Here is a 16927-nt window from a genome sequence, read left to right as displayed (position 1 = left end):
ATTTCCCTGCACAGGGGTCTGTCAGCAGAGATGAGGGCGAGAAGCTGGAGGAGGTACAACCCAATATGGATAAAGTGAATGCAATGGAAGAAGAAACCTGCAGCCTAAGGATGGGGAACTTCTGATTTTTCCACACCATGTACAGCACCCATCGAAGAAGCAGGGTTGGAAGAGAAGCCCCAAGAATGGGAAACATGCTGAGAAAAGCATATGCAATAGCTGATGCTGGTGAAGATACAGACTGGGTTCAAACAACACAGTAACCCATGATGGTTTATTTTCCGGAACAACCCATGGGTTAGCGTGTTGTCTGTGGGATTTCCCACCCCCTTCTTATGGTGGGTTATTTCCCCCAAATAAGCCACCTTGAGAACCCATGGTCTGCAGTAAGGGTTATTATACCTATGATGGGTTAGTCTGTTATCTGTCCTGCCAACATAGGTTATGGAGATTGCCTACAGAGCTGCTCGGCAAGGGCGGTCAAAAAACACTACCGCCACTCTGCTCTTCTCAAGCCATCTGTATTCCCACTGCAAAGGAAGCTGAGATACCTTTCTGTCTGGGCGGGAGGGATATAAAAGGAGGAGGGGTGAGGGTGCGTGTGGAATAAACTACTCTGTGTAGCTGGTTTACCTGATTGTCTGATGGGAGCACAGTAGGTTGTTTGCATAACCACCTACCCAGAGTAGCTCGCCATCCACCATGGATTAGTGTGACATGTGAACCCAGCCACAGTCTATGAGGGAGAAAGTGCTGAGAAGATAAGCAGGCTACACCTGGAGGAAAACAACTGCTGCTGACAGAGTTCTTCTTCTCCCCATGTGTGGTTATGGAAGAAAAGGTGCAGGAGGAGAAGTTGGAAATACGTATACCAGAGCAACAGCCAGTACCTGGAAATTTGGGTGAAATAAAATCCTATGACTACTTTACTCATTGGGCTTTACTAGATGGGATCCAGCTCCTATAGTTTGTGAGGCCCTAAACCAAGCCCCGGTAAGACCTGGGAAGTTCCTCTGCTGTCTTTACATGAGGCATTTATTGTGGGCTCGTGACTGGTCACTCACAGAAGTTTGCTGGTCATTTACATGACACCCTCAACCTCTAGGGCACATCCAGCGGTATTTGATATTTATCCCACTAAAAATACCTGAGATAATCCACTATTTAAATGTATAATGGCTGTGTGTAAATGTGCCCTTCGCTATAAGCATAGCCTGGGAAGTAGAAGCCATTGAGAAGAGCAGGAAAATCATAACTGCTCTCCCCACTCTCCTCCTCCAGCATGTCTGTCTGTTGACCTGGGCTGGGAAGAGAGTTTTCTTGGCTGGGCTAGGAGAGGCTCCAGTTGAGCGTGGAGCTGGCCGGAGGAGGAAGAAGAAGACAACGATGACTCCTTGTGTGAAGACAGCAATGACGCCGCCACCCCCCCCCCCATGCATTGCTTTGCACAGAGAGAGAGATACTTGAATCCCTCCGGAGACCCACTGATTCACCGCTCATTCTCAGGCTGCAGAGAACTTGTCTGTGTAAAGAGCTGATCTTTCTCTTGCTTAGAATGAGGAAAAGAAGCCCCAGTAAACTGCGAAGTAAACAGCCCTGTGTGATGAATCCCCTTGACTCTGCACCAGTGATCTATCCCACTGGATGAGATGGTGGGGAGAGAAAGACATTTGTTGCTGCCAGCTGGAATAAATAAGGAGAACTGGTCCTGAAGAATGTTTCTGCAGACAAAGGGTGGTTCCAGATGGAGGGCTCCTAACACTAACCATCAGAAACCACTGTGCCCCTATTCAGTCTTTTCTTGTTTAACAGATTTTCTACAGTAAGAAAAAAGACAGAAGAAGTGGTGGGAAAACACAGTAGGATTATGAGGGGAAGACAACAATGTCTGCACCCTCTGTAAAATTCTGAGAATTAGACAGGGCGATGCCACAATCAAAGCCTTGTCTGGAAGCATCTGGGCTTTGATTTGCAGTTTGGACTGGGGGATTAAAGTGGATTGGTCGCAGAACCATTGGCAGGGCAGAAAAAGGAAGAAATTACCATAATAAATATGATTATATTTTATGATTTTATGATTATGCTATAAGCCACTCCAGGTATATTTAGTAGTATATATTTAGTAGAAGAGCAGGATATAAATAACTTCAATGAACACACACCCTACGGTTTACAAACTAAAAAAAAGTTAAGGCTATACAGTTTTCAAGCAAGCATCAAAAAGCAGGGAAATTGTGAGCTAAGGATCATAGCCTGAATACCACGTCCTCCTTCAGGAGGCAGAAAGTGCAAGTGAAATTGTTATTTTGTCCTAATTCTGGAAAAGAGGATGCTCTAGAATAGCCTTCCTCAACCTGGTGCCCTCCAGATGATTTGTATCATGGTGAAGATATAACATATAGCCTCAAATTTATTTATTTTTTTGTAAATCAAAGGGTTTTTGTTTATTGAATTTCATGGGTTTAACGGAGGAATTGAATTGCGGATATTATTTATTTGGTAACCAAGACATTTGAAGTCTGGGCCTTACACCATGGCAACATCTAATATAAAATCAAAGCCAGGGTTATGAGTTTAAAACCACTTTCAGATTAATAAATGGGCCCCAGAAGTTACACTCTCTACAATAATAATACATATGTTGCTGTTGTTTATTCAGTCAGTTGCTTCCGACTCTTTGTGACTTCATGGACCAGCCCATGCCAGAGCTTCCTGTCAGCTGTCGCCACCCCCAGCTCCCCCAAGGTCGAGTCCGTCACCTCCAGAATATCATCCATCCATCTTGCCCTTGGTTGGCCCCTCTTCCTTTTGCCTTCCACTTTCCCTAGCATCAGCATCTTCTCCAGGCTGTCCTGTCTTCTCATTATGTGGCCAAAATACTTCAGTTTTGCCTTTCATATCATTCCCTCAAGTGAGCAGTCTGGCTTTATTTCCTGGAGTATGGACTGGTTTGATCTTCTTGCAGTCCAAGGCACTCTCAGAATTTTCCTCCAGCACCACAGTTCAAAAGCATCTATCTTCCTTCGCTCAGCCTTCCTTATGGTCCAGCTCTCCCAGCTACAGGGAATAATACATATACCAAGGCTGAAATCCTACACTCATTTACTTGGGAGTATGCTCCGCTGTATTCAGTGGGACTTACTTCTGAGTAGACACATATATGATTGAACTGTAGGAGAAAGGAAAGTGTATTATAATTAATGGCACTTTAAAAAAAGATTTAATAGTGGAACGTACAATAAAAATATTAATTAGCAATTAGTAAAATAAATAATAAAGGAAACATTTTTATTATCATTCCATTTTGTCTCCAGGTGGGGATCGTCTGTACCTGTGCTTCAGGTATCACTGCTTTCCTAAATGGCCAGCTTCCTTGAACCTCTTTTTCATTGATGCTGCAATCCTATACCTACTTACCTGGGAGTCAGCACCATTGAACTCAATGGGACTTGGGTCTGAGTAGACATATATAGGATTGCTTGGTTAATTTCATACCACAGTTGCATCCCCCAACCCACCAAACAGCTGTTTGGCAGGGTGGTGGTGGGAGTCCTGACCTGCTTGGAAACAGGTGCACGAGGAGAGCCCATCTTGTTCCCAAGCAGAATCACCCCCCCCACCTCCCCACAAGCCTGCCAAATAGCTCTTTGGTGGGGCGGGGCCCCTGAATCTTCTGGGAAACAGGAAGGGCTGGTCAAAGAATGCCAGTTCGCTTTCTCAACTACATTCTCAGCACTGTGAAACTGGGTCCCCATATTTGTCACTTTTGAAGTTCAGGTGGAGAATTTCTTGGGTAAAATTGGGAAGCCTACAAAGATCTTGAGACTCGGTCATGCTTGCTGTTGCCATCTTTGTTTTCCCATACTGGTTAGGGTTTTTGAACTGGTTAGAGTGTGTTTGTCTTGATTTGCCTTCTCCCAGGGTTGCAACATTCTTAAGACTTGATAGACAGTTTGAAGGTGGAGGTTGTTAATTTTCTCTTTTTACCAATGAACATAGTGGCCTATCTTTACTTTTAACTCTCCCCCATCCCCTTTGTCAAACAAGAACAGGGGAGGGGAGGAGGGAGGTGGGAAGAGAAAAACTGAATGAAACTCTGTTAGTTGCCATGGCAACAAATGGCTTAATGTTGACAGTATTTTGTCAGCTATTACTGGCTCCAGGCTAGAAGTTTCCTTGTGTACTTGTACAGCTATAACTACCAAGTTTAATATGTGACAATCCTACCCTCATCTCTCTCTCTCTCTCTCTCTCTCTCTCTCACACACACACACACACCTGAGTAGGAAAGAGTCTATATACACCTTAGATTTTATCCTCTGATTTTACTTTTGCACCAGGCAAGGTAAAATGTAAATGTCATGAAGAAGAACATTTCCCAGTGGAATTTCTGCCTGCATTTCCTGGAGGCAATTGAAGTGGTCCCCATCCCCCTTTTTATTGCTCCTCAGGATTCAAGGTTTACACAGCATTGTTGCTCTAACCATTGTTACTCCCTTCAGTAAAACTCTAGAGTCCTCCCAGCTCCTATCAACCAAGACAGATGTTCACCAGCCTCATCCCAAACATCTCAGAGAGGTGGACTATTCTCTTTCCCTATTGAATTTCTGCCTACATTTCCTGGAGGCAATGGAAGTGGTTTCCTTCCCCCTTTTATCACTCTGCAGAAGTCAAGGCTCAGACCTTACTCTGTTCAGCATAACTCAGAGGAGACGTCCCAGCTCCTTTCAAGTTCTGTTTGCTGGAGTGCTGTGTGTGCCGTGTTCAAATCTGCAGGGAAATTGGAGTGTGAGGACTGAGGAGAGCAGCCACCGGTAGGAGGGAGAGAAGGAGGCGGGGAGTTTGGTTGTTTGTGACATCTTGCTGGCTTCCTTGCCTATCAATCAGAGTCCACCCTCTGCTGTCTCCCACAGGTATATATAAGGCATGGCGCACAGAGGCAGTGGCTCTGCGCGTGGCTCTGCGTCTGCAAAGTGCAATGCTAGCGTCACACTTGGAGATGCATGCAGGAGTGCACAGCAGAATCCCCCCTCCACCTTGGAAGACACAGGTACAACAGCAAAAATGGCAGCAGGAACATCTACTCCTAAGGGGAAGTACTACCACCTAACCTCCCCCAGTGTGTCAATCTGTAATACGGGAGAGTGCCATCAGTTAACTAAAACTTGGAGAGCGGTTTTAGCAAGCCTGAAATGTGTTTTCTGGTGGAGGAAGTCGGGGCCACTATAGATGCAGTACTGGGCAGAGGGTGTTATGGTGATGGGAGGCAACAACATCGGGAGAGGGGAAGGTGCTTGAGACACCTGTGTGCTCTGTCCCCTTCCAGTCCGCCTTCCAACTTCAGTGATTTTGGTGGCTTGCCTGCAGTCCCCTGTAGCCTGAAGGTGCTGCTGATGAATGCCAGGTCGGCTGCTCCAAAAAGTAACATCATTTCTGAGCTTATCACTGGAGAACGTGCCGACCTGGCTTGTGTCACTGAAACCTGGTTGGATGAACAGGGAGGAGTCAGTCTCTCCCAAATGTGTCCGCCAGGATTTCTCATGCAGCACCAAGCTTGACTAGAGGGATGGGGAGGGGAGTGGCCTTGGTCTATAGGGATTCGATCTCCTTGGCCAGATGTCCTATCCAGCAATCAGTCAATTCTGAGTGTCTGTACCTGGTGTTGGGCACCTGAGACAGGAGAAGGATTCTGTTGGTGTACCTCCCACCCTGCTGCCCAGCAACCTCCCTGCCTGAGCTGATTGAGATGGTCTTGAGCATGATGTTGAGGATCCCAAAGCTTATGATCTTGGGGGACTTAAATATTCATGCTGAGGCTACTTTGTCAGAAGCGGCTCAGGATTTCATGGCCGCCATGTCAACCATGGGCCTGTCTCAAATAATATCTTGTCTAACACATGTGGCAGGACACACTTTGGACCTGCATTCCATGCAGGATTGGGAGAAAATGATTTGCAGGTGTGGGAGCCAGTAGTGACTCCTTTGGCATGGACAGATCATTATCTGATCAGTTTTGACCTTCAGGCCACCTGTAGCCTCCGCAGGGGTGGGGGACCAAATTTGATGGTCCTCCCCAGAGACTGATGAATCCAGATGGATTTTTGAGGCCTCTTGGGGATTTTCCTGCAGGCTTAGCCGGCGGTCCTGTCAAGGTCCTGGTCACCGCTTGGAATGAGATGACCCAGGCTATTGATATGATCGCTCCCAAACGTCCTCAACCTAGTTGTAGAACCGTGTCAGCTCCTTGGTATTCTGAGGAGCTGAGGACAATGAAACGACTGTGTCAACAATTAGAGCACAAATGGCGGAAGACTCAGAACGAATACGATCAAACACCGATAAAAATTCACTTGCGATCTTATTCTGTGGTGGTGATGGCAGCAAAGAAATCCTACTTCTCCGCCACCATTGCATCTACTCAGTGTTGTCCAGCAGAGCTCTTTCATGTGGTTAAAAGCCTCTTGGGCGTAGGCCTTAGAATACAAGAACTCGAACCCACAAAGACCTGCTGTGCCTGTGAACAATTTGTCAGACACTTTGCAGATAAAATAGCTCATATTCGTGCTGACTTGGATGCCATTGTTTTGACAGAGTCTGATATGGACAGGGCTGGTGCACCATCTCGTCATGTTATGGATACCTTTTGGCTTGTGCAAACTGAGGATGTGGACAAACTGCTTGAAGGACTGAGGCCTACTACGTGCCCATCCTTGCCCTTGCCCATCCTGGCTTGTGAAACCTGCCAGAGCTGGGCTGGATATCTGGACCTCTGATGTGGTAATGCCTCCTTGAGGGACAGCAAGGTTCCCACAGCTTTGAAAGAAGCTGTGGTGAGGGCCTTGCTGAAGAAACCAAATATAGATCCTATGGTTCCAGATAATTACCGCCCTGTGTCAAATTTGCCATTTTGGGGCAAGGTGCTGGAGTGCGTGGTGACCTCACAACTCCAAGCTGTTTTGGATGAAACTGATTATTTAGATCCATTCCAATCAGGTTTCAGGCCTGGTTATGGGATGGAAACAGCCTTGGTCTCCCTGGTGGATGACTTATGCCAGGGAATGGAGGGGGGATACAACCTTGTTGGTTCTTCTGGACCTCTCAGTGGCTTTCGATACCATCAACCATGGTATCCTTCTGGATCATTTATCTGGATTGGGCTTGGGAGGCACAGTTTTAAAATGGTTCTGGTCCTTCCTGGAGGAGCGGTTTCAGAAAGTGGTGCTGGGTGACTTTGGCTCCACCCCATGGCCATTAGCCTGTGGGGTGCTGCAAGGTTCTATCTTGCCCCCCATGCTTTTTAACATCTACATGAAACCGCTGGGGGAAGCCATCAGGAGGATTGGGCTGAAATGTCATCAGTACGTGGATGATACTCTGCTCTACCTCTCGTTTCCATCTGCACATCCCAGGGAGGCTGTGGAACTCTTGAACCAGTGTCTGGAGGCTGTTTTGGGATGGCTGAGGGTGAACAAGCTCACACTTAAGCCAGACAACACAGAGGTACTGTGGGTTGGGAAACCAACTACTTTGGATGGAGGTTTACAACTGGTCTTAGGTGGGGTTGCACTCCCTCTGAAAGACCAGGTGCACATTCTGGGAGTCCTCCTGGACTCTGGGGAAGCCCAGGTGGCTGCGGTGTCCAGGAGTGCTTTTTACCAGCTTAGGCTGGTAAACTGCAGCCCTATCTGGAGAGGACAGAACTTGCCTCAGTTATACACAGACTAGTCACATTCAGACTGGACTACTGTAATGCCCTACGTGGGGGCTGCCTTTGAAGATGGTTCAAAAACTCCAGCTTGTGCAGAATGCGGCCACCCGAGCATTGGTGGGGGCAAGGCCACTTGATCATATAATGCCTATACTGTGCCAGCTGCACTGGTTACTGGTGTGTTTCCGAGCCCAATTCAAAATTCTGTTTTTGACCTTTAAAACCTTAAATGGTTTGGGACCGGGTTACTTGAAGGACTGCCTTCACCCATACCAGCCTGCCTACACTTTAAGATCAGAAAGAGAGGCCCTTCTCATTTGCCCATCTGTGAGAGCAGTCGGGTGGGTGACCACACGTGAGAGGGACTTCTCTGCAGTGGCCCCACACCTTTGGAACAAGCTGCCATCTGAGGTCTGCCATGCTCCATCATTGCAGACTTTTAAGAAGGTCTTGAAAACATATTGTTTTACCTTGGCCTTCTATTGATATGACTGCTGTTGTTGCTGTTACCACCATTAAGATCATTGTTGGTTTTATTGTTGGTTTTATTGTTGTTTTATTGTTTTTATCACTTTTAATATTTTAACTGTATTTATGTATTTTATTGCTGTGAGCCGCCTTGGTAGGGCTTCTACCCTGAAAGGTGGAAAATAAATATTATAAATAAATAAATAAATAAATAAATAGACAAACAAACAAACAAACATGCCACTTTCCCAGCAAAATTGGGCCCCTCTCCCCACTAGCTCATCATTCCCAGCAGATTCTATACCCAGATTCTATACCACCAACAACAACCAGCATCATTTTCTCTTTCTCCTTCTCAGACTGTAATAATATGAGGTAAAGAACATTTTTTTTTACCCCTCTCAATATTCTAAATCAGCTGGGGGGTGGGGGGAGAGCTACTGAGCATGACCATGTTTATAGTTAGTCCCAATGACTACCATTATATGTAAAAAAAAAAATTATTTTAAAAACTAAATGAACTGGAACGTTGAAAAAAATAGTTTCCCATCAACAAAATACAAGAAGAATAGAAAGCTATCATTGTTTCAGATGAAAACCCTTTGGTCTCTTCAGGAATTGTTACTACAAAATGGTCACCAAAGGTTTTTCTTTTTCTTTTTCCAAAGTCACTTTTGAAAAAAAGAGGCTTTTCTTTTGCTTTTTGTTTTTAATCTGCCCTTTCTCCCTCAACATTTCACCAATCTTCTTGATATTTTCAGGGTTTCTTTCTGGCACCAACACATTTCAGAAAGATTGGTGAAACCACTTCAATTTTATTAGGTTAGGACCCATTGCCATTTTATATGGTGGAATCCTTTTCTTTCTTTTTTTAACTGACAGGCCTTAACAAAGGATACACTAGTTGTCTCCTTTAATAAATATTATCAAACACTTCAAGTGCAGTCCTACCCTCCAAATGTTAAAGGCTGGAGGGGGTTAGAATGGGGTGTTGGCGGCTCTCCACCAGCCTCCATTGGTAGAGAAGAATGATGTTGGCGTGGGTTCTGCGACTGATGGTGGTTCTTCCATTGGAAGTAGCTAGTGGACAGCCAGAAAACAGGGCATTCTGGGGGCAGGGAGGAACTAGCTTTGGATCTGCTTGTCCCCAGACTGCTCCATTCTCACAGATAGGTCTGATATGGACCTATCAGCTATGCCAGCCCTAATAAGGGAAATGAACCCATAAGAATAGTTTCCAGTAAACATGTTTGTAACATCTCTTAAGTAGCAGCAATGTCAGAGGTGTGTATTGCTCAGACAGTTGAAATAAACTCACATTCATGTAAAGATTTCAAACATTTAAATCCAAGAGATGAATGTTTCACAGTTGTCTGAAAATAGGTGTATGCCTATTTTCCTGCTACAGCACTTAAATGCTTATTGCAAGTATTAACATATCTATTCCCCCACCCCACTCCCGTTTCCATTTCAAATGCATTTTGGTTGGTGTGTCATGTTGTAGAACACACTGTGCTTCTGTTTAACTATCTATTTATAGTCATAAGAGGCATAAACATAAAATAAATGTATTTTGATGCATAGCTGTGCAGGAGTACAGATGTTTTATTAATGAAAATGAATCCAGCTTTTTGTAAGTCATGGCAGTAATATAACATATCATTGTTTAGTTCTTTGCTAGACAGTCCCCGCTGTTTTTACATAGAAATTCCTGTAATACTTAATGGACATCTGGAAGAATTCAGCCAATTAATCGAATTCACACAGGAGCTAAGCTAATGGCTGTCTGAAAGGCAGTTTACATTAAATCAAACTTGCAATATGAATGAAAGTACTTAATCAAACATGCAACATTCATTAGATGCAGCACAGCAAGTGTTTTGATTACTTTAATGAAAGATCAGGTAAAGTGCATCAACTGAACAGATTGAAAAGACAGTCTGCTTACAAATGTTTGATTATGTTGACTATCAACAGAAACAGTGCCAGTAATTTACAGCAAAACATATTTGTAGGTTGAGGATAGGGCCAGTGAACTTGGCTGCAATGAATGAAATTTGGGTCTTGCTTCCAGATACGTCAATAAACAGACAACATCTAAAATGCCGAAAATATGGAACTACAAAAGAAGCAAACTTAAAGTTGCTTGTATAGGATCTGTAATAACCTGTTATTAATAGTGTGTTTGGGATATCCATAGGATGGTAATACTTAAACTATGAATGTGCAGTGTCATTTTGTCTATAACTCAGGTCCAACTCTCAGAGAATTTTGCTATTTTTCTGCTGCATATATTTGAAAGGCTGCCTTGGATAGATGGGCAGCCTGCACTCTCTTGGGCCCCAAAGCTTTAGTCTTGGAAATTAAAGAAGCAATCCTATTGCCCCTAGACAGAATCTGGCAGGCCATAGGATATTTCGAGTTCCTGAATCCAAGGTTGGAGACAGCACAGCCAAAAAGAACTGCACTGGCTGCTTCTCCGAGCTCATAAAAGGGATCTTGGAGTGGAGGGAAAGGGGGGGTGCTGGTGGGTGGGGAGGGACTGGGGAGCCCAGCTTATGAAGTATCCTCAGGCCTCCCCAGCCTCCCTCCCTCTGCTCCAACATACCCCAGCTAAAAGGGTGAAAAAGCCCATCTAGCCATGATGACATCCAAACTGGCTCAGTATTAGAAAATATGTGTTAGTTTCAACAAAACCCATGAAGAGTTTCATGCTTCAGATTCTTGTGCTAACTGCTGCAGTATTAAAGCCTAAGTATCCTAATCATGTGTTGAATTCTAGTTACCAACTCCCTCAAGAAACTCCCTTGTATTCTGTACTTTTCCTTCATATAACTGTTTATCAGATACTCAAAAGTTTCAAATGGAGCTTATTATGCATGTAGAGGAACTAGCCTGAATTGTTCAGGAATTACCTGACCTTCATGAGGTCATCATTCTGAGGAACACTTTGCAGTTCTTTCCTCTATAATAAGAGATCACGGAAATGCCTCTTTGCTTCCCTCCCCTTTTAAAGAAGGTGTCCAACTTGCCCTAGTGTCTCTGAAACCCTCCAGCCATCTGTTGGAGACTGGTGAGACTTGTCTCTTTGATATGACCCAGGGCCTGCCTCCCCACCTGTAAGTGTTGTCTGGCTACTGTTCAGTGTATTTCCTCCACATCAGGGCATATTTAATCAGTGAACATACTTTTCCATATTCTTTTGACTGTGTGCCTAGAATTAACACTTTCTCCATAAATCTGTTTTAATTCTCTCTTTTGCTTGGAAAGTCAAAGACTTTAGTCCTTACAGCTTACATAATCCACTTGTGCTATTTATTTTAAATATTTTATCATACTTTGGGGCGCTTTTAGGTTAGCCAGTTGGCCTACAGGTGGTATGTTTCCTTAAACAGGATGGAGGCAGCATTACTCTGAGAACTGAGAATGCCTTGATCCAAGTATGAGAATTTTGTTTCATTTAAGACCAGAACTAGCGCAAGCGTATTTTGCAGGCCAAGCTTGCACATTCCTGAAGTTGTGATGCTCATGCACAAAATGAATGTTAAAGAAATGAACACTTTAAAAACGTGCATTTTGAAAAGTGTATATTTTCAGACTTTAGTCAATGACATTTTAATAACATTAAAAAATGTGCACCCAAATGGTTACATTTTCCTATTCAAACAGCGGGCCGGAGGAGCTTGAAACCAGGAATGGGAATGAGGTGAACCAGGCTTTGAGGTGGAACTCAAGGACATTTGATGAGCTTGAGACTCACTGATTCTCCCATTCCTAGATCCAGGGCTCCCTCTTTACTCTCTGTTGCATTTATCCAACTATAGGCAGATCTGAATCTGAAGAATTCCTCAGCTTAGGTTCCAGTGTGTAACTACCTCACAGAGATGGTCAGTATGATTATTCACAAAATGACCCTGGAAAGCCTGTTTGTCTATAGGATAAATCGAATGTTACATGAGCAGATTCCCTTCTTTTCGTCTCACCTGCAGCACCCCTCACATCCTCGAAAGCAGCTCCAGAGAGTCCCCCAACCCAGTATTTCCACTGTCTTTTCTTCCAATTAATTTTGCTTATACCCAAGTGTACTTCTGTGTATATGCCAACCATCATCAGCATATGATATGATAAAGTAGTTGGATGCTTGCAAAAGCTCATGTCAAGTCTTCAAGGTGCTACTGCATTTTTTGTCTCTATCATGACTTTAAGCCTCTTCAGGCTAGTATTTTTTAGCGCACTCTACAATATATCATTTATATTCCAGACTTTCTGAAAGATAAAGGTGTTTTTCCCACTGTTCCTTCCTGCAGTTACCTGTCTCCATGCTGAGGCTTTGTCATAAAACTATATTATAGCTGCTATAATATACAGTACAACCCTATTTGCGTCTTCTTTCCCTTTTATTCTGTTATTCATTCCCAAGTTTTTCCTTAGCAGATATAAATGAATGAATGAATGAATGAATAAATGCAGGTAACTGTCCTAATAGGGGAAAAAAGCAAAAGAATTACCATAGCTTCATTAGGATGAACTAGAAGCCACAAAGTAATAAGCTAATTTTCAAGTTTCAGAGAACTTGTTCTCAGGCTGGATGTTAAACAAAAAGGTATGAAAGAGGAAAAAGATGCTTCTGGAAAAGGACACGGTGGAAACTCTGTTTGCAATATATGACAGTCTTAAAGTGGTGATTCAGTAATTTCTTTGCAGACTAATTAAGTTGGAGGGAGCAGTCCTATGGCCACTATACACTGTCTAGAGGGCCATAGGGTTTTTTGGTCAGAACCCCAGAAACTGCACTCCCCACCCCTTCCCCCACCCCCTTGTACCCGGTGCAGTTCTCTCCATGACGGCTATGTCTCTGCACTCGGAAACGGGGAAAGGGGGGCAGTCCTGGGGGTGGGGAGGAGACTGCAGAAGCTGCATTATGCAGCTTCCTATATGCTGCATGGCCTCCCCCGCTCCTGCTACGAAGATTGCAAAATTGCCTGTCTAGCCAAAAATGCAGGGCAGCCGGAGCACAGAGGTGAGTATCTCCATGCTCCGGCCACCCTGCATTGCATAGTCATCAGCCTCCAAGTTCGAAGGCTGATGACTATCTCCATAGGATTGCGCCCTAAGTTACTTTGTGTCCAGTGCAACAGATAACAGATTAGTGCATGCTGGGAATGAAAAGCAATGGCCACTCTCTTTGAAAATATAAAAACCAGCAATTATTTGGATCTATCATTTGAGATGATGCACTAGGTATAGTGTTAATAGAAACCATATTGGGTAGTATTACCTAGTGATTGTTGTTTCCCATTTTCCTAAAAGTGGAGGAAGATGATCTACTACTAATTTAGTGCTTTGTGCAAGCCATACCACCCAGGTTCAGATGACATGCTACGTTGCAGCTGGGCAGTGATTACGCAAATTGTGCCCAGCATGTGCCACAGCTCACAACAAGCCACTGTGGCTTGTGCATGTTAATTAGAAGTAAATTCTACTGTATTGAATGGGACTTACTCCTTGGTAAGTGTGCTTATGATTGCTGCTTCAGTGGGTGACAACATGTAAGCTAAGCTCCCCTTTGCCTCTTTGAAATCCTGAAGGAGGAGAAAGCTCACCTCCAAAAGCCTTCCCTAAAAACAGCAAAGGATGGAGAGTGTTTGAAGTAACCACCCACCTCTTGCCTCAACCTGAGAGAGCCACCCTCCAATGACCATGAAGTCTTCACTGGAGCAGGCATCCCAGAGGACACCCATAACTCTGGCAATTAATAGGAACGTCTGGATCACTGTGACAATAAATGATTCCTATAGCTCCCCAACAAGAGGATCAGTCATGAACTTCCTGTTGTGATCAGAGATAACAAGGATATGTCCCTGCATGCTGCCCCCTCCCAATGGGAGGATGAAAGCACAAAGGGGAATCCCCTTGCTTTCTCTGATCACAGATGGGAAATAATATAAGGATTTCCCTGTGGAAGGTGCTATGCCCTAGGCTTTTTTCACATGGAACTTTTATCCTGTGATTGAGATTGGAGGACAGCCTTGGAAAAGGGTGACAGTTAGGAGCAGAAGAACTAGAAGCCATTCTACACCAGTGGAAGCATTGGAACTATGTAACTGTTTTCAGGTACCTGAGGATGAGACTGGATGACAGCCTGCAGAGGAAGAATTACAAGGGAACCTGCATGAGAGCAAGCAAGAGGCTGAAAGTCAGTCAAGCAGAGGCAATGAAACCAAGGCCTACAACAACAAGAAGAGTAGTAGTAATGGGAGACTCCTTGCTGCGTGGGATCGAAACCCAAGTATGTTGCGAAGACCCATGGACTTGCCAGGTATGCTGTCTCCTGGGAGGATGGATTAAAGACATGACTGAAGGGTTGCCTGCACTCCTAAAGCCCACTGACAGGTATCTCTTTCTTCTCATCCATGTGGGAACAAATGATACCGCCAAGCGGACCTACGAAGAAATCACGTCAGACTTTGAAGCTTTGGGAAGGAAACTCAAGAACTTTGGGGCCCAGATAGTTTTCTCATCCATCCTTCCAGTAGTTAGAAGAGGGATAGCAAGGGAAAGAAAAATACTCCGGGTGAATGACTGGTTATGGAGGTGGTGCTGATGAGAGAGATTTAGATTCTGGGACCACGAGTTATACTTCCTGGAAGATGGACTGTTGGCAAGGGACGGGTTGCACCTCACAAAGGCTGGGAAGAATGTGTTTGGCCACAGCATGAAGAACCTCATCAGGAGGGCTTTAAACTGAATCCTATGGGGAAGGGAGATGTAAAGCTGGGGGTAACAATGGACAAAAGCTCATGCACCACAACAGAGAGAACAGCTGTAATAGTGGCCAGTAATAGTCTTCAGAAACATGTAGGAAGAAAGTCAGACTATGAAGCACATGGTCTTTCGATGTCTATATATTAATGCTCAGAGTATGGGAAACAAACAGAACAAACTTAAACTCTTAATATAGGAGGGAAATTATGACTTGATAAATGTTACTGAGACTTGGTGGGATGACTCTCATGACTGGAATACAGCAATTGAAGGATATAACTTGTTCAAAAAGAACAGGAGAAACAGAAAGGGAGCTGGAGTTGCACTATATGTTAAAAATACACATCTCTGCATAGAAATACAGGAGGAGTATTGTGACGCCAATGTGGCTTCACAAAAAGCTTAGGGATGATCTGAAAAGAAAAAAGCACACATATAGGAAGTGGAAGGAAGGCCAAGCTACAAAGGAAGAGTACAGGCAGGTAGCACAGAATTGCAGGGATGGTGTTGGGAAGGCTAAAGCTGAGAACGAGCTGAGGTTAGCGAGGGATGCTAAAAACAACAAAAAGGCTTTCTTCAGCTACATGCATAGTAAAAGACAGAGGAAAGAAATGGTGATTCACCTATTAAATAAGGATGGCAAAATGATAACAGATGACAAAGAAAATGTAGAAGTGCTCAATTCCTACTTCAGCTCAGTCTTCTCCCGAAAGAAGGTCTATGACCCCCCCTGGCAAAAGCAAAGTACAGGCTGAACGGGCAGGATTGCAGCTTGAGATCGATAGGTCAAGGAACACCTAATTACTTTGAATGAGTTCAATTCTCCAGGGCCAGATAAATGGCATCCTAAAATAATAAAGGAACAAGCAGAAGAACTCCCAGAACCACTGTCTATTATCTTTCAGAAATCATGGAAGATGGGTGAAGTGCCAGATGACTGGAGGAGGGCTAATGTTGTCCCCATCTTCGAAAAGGGTAAAAAGGAGGAACCTGGGAACTACAGACCAGTCAGTCTGACTTCAATCCCTGGGAAAATTCTGGAGCAGATTATAAATCAATCAGTCTGTAAGCACCTTGAAAACAATGCAGTGATTACTCGAAGCCAACATGGATTTGTCAAGAAGAAATCCTGCCAGATGACTCTGATCTCATTTTTTGATCAGGTAGCCTCCCTTGTGGACTGTGGGAATGCTGTGGACATAATATACCTTAACTTCAGCAAAGCTTTCGACAAAGTGCCCCTTGATATCCTGATGAGCAAACTAGCTCAAAGTGGGCTAGGTGAAACAACTATCAGGTAGATCCACAGTTGGCTACAGAATCGGACTCAAAGAGTGCTTATCAATGGGATCTTCTCAAACTGGGGAGAGGTAACGAGTGGGGTACCGCAGGGCTCAGTCCTGGGCCCAGTGCTCTTCAACATTTTTATTAATGACTCGGAGGAGGAGGTGCAAGGAATGCTTATCAGATTTGCAGATGACACAAAATTGGGCAGGATAGCTAATACACTGGAAGACAAAAAACAAAATTCAAAGTAATCTTGATGGGCTGGAGCACTGGGCAGAAAACAACAGAATGAAATGTAATAGGGATAAATGCCAAGTTCTGCACCTAGGAAAAAAGAAACAAATGCAGTTACAAGATGGGGGATACGTGGCTCAACAATACTACAAGCGAGAAGGATCTTGGAATTGTTGTCGATCACAAGCTGAATATGAGCCAACAATGTGATGTGGCTGGAAAAAAAGCAAATGCTCTTTTGAGCTGCATTAATAGAACTATAGCTTCCAAATCCCGGGAAGTACTAGTTCCCCTCTACTCAGCACTGGTTAGGCCTCATCTGGAGTACTGTGTCCAGTTCTGGACACCGCACTTTAAAAAGGATGCAGACAAGCTGGAGAGGGTTCAGAGGAGGGCAACAAAGATGTTCAGGGGACTGGAAACAAAGCCCTATGAAGAGAGACTGAAAGAACTGGGCATGTTTAA

This window comes from Heloderma suspectum, chromosome 1 (genome assembly GCF_057233095.1).
Source record: "Heloderma suspectum isolate Gila_16-S chromosome 1, 16-S_ref, whole genome shotgun sequence".
Classification (NCBI taxonomy): domain Eukaryota; kingdom Metazoa; phylum Chordata; class Lepidosauria; order Squamata; family Helodermatidae; genus Heloderma; species Heloderma suspectum.
This window is presented reverse-complemented; position numbering follows the sequence as displayed.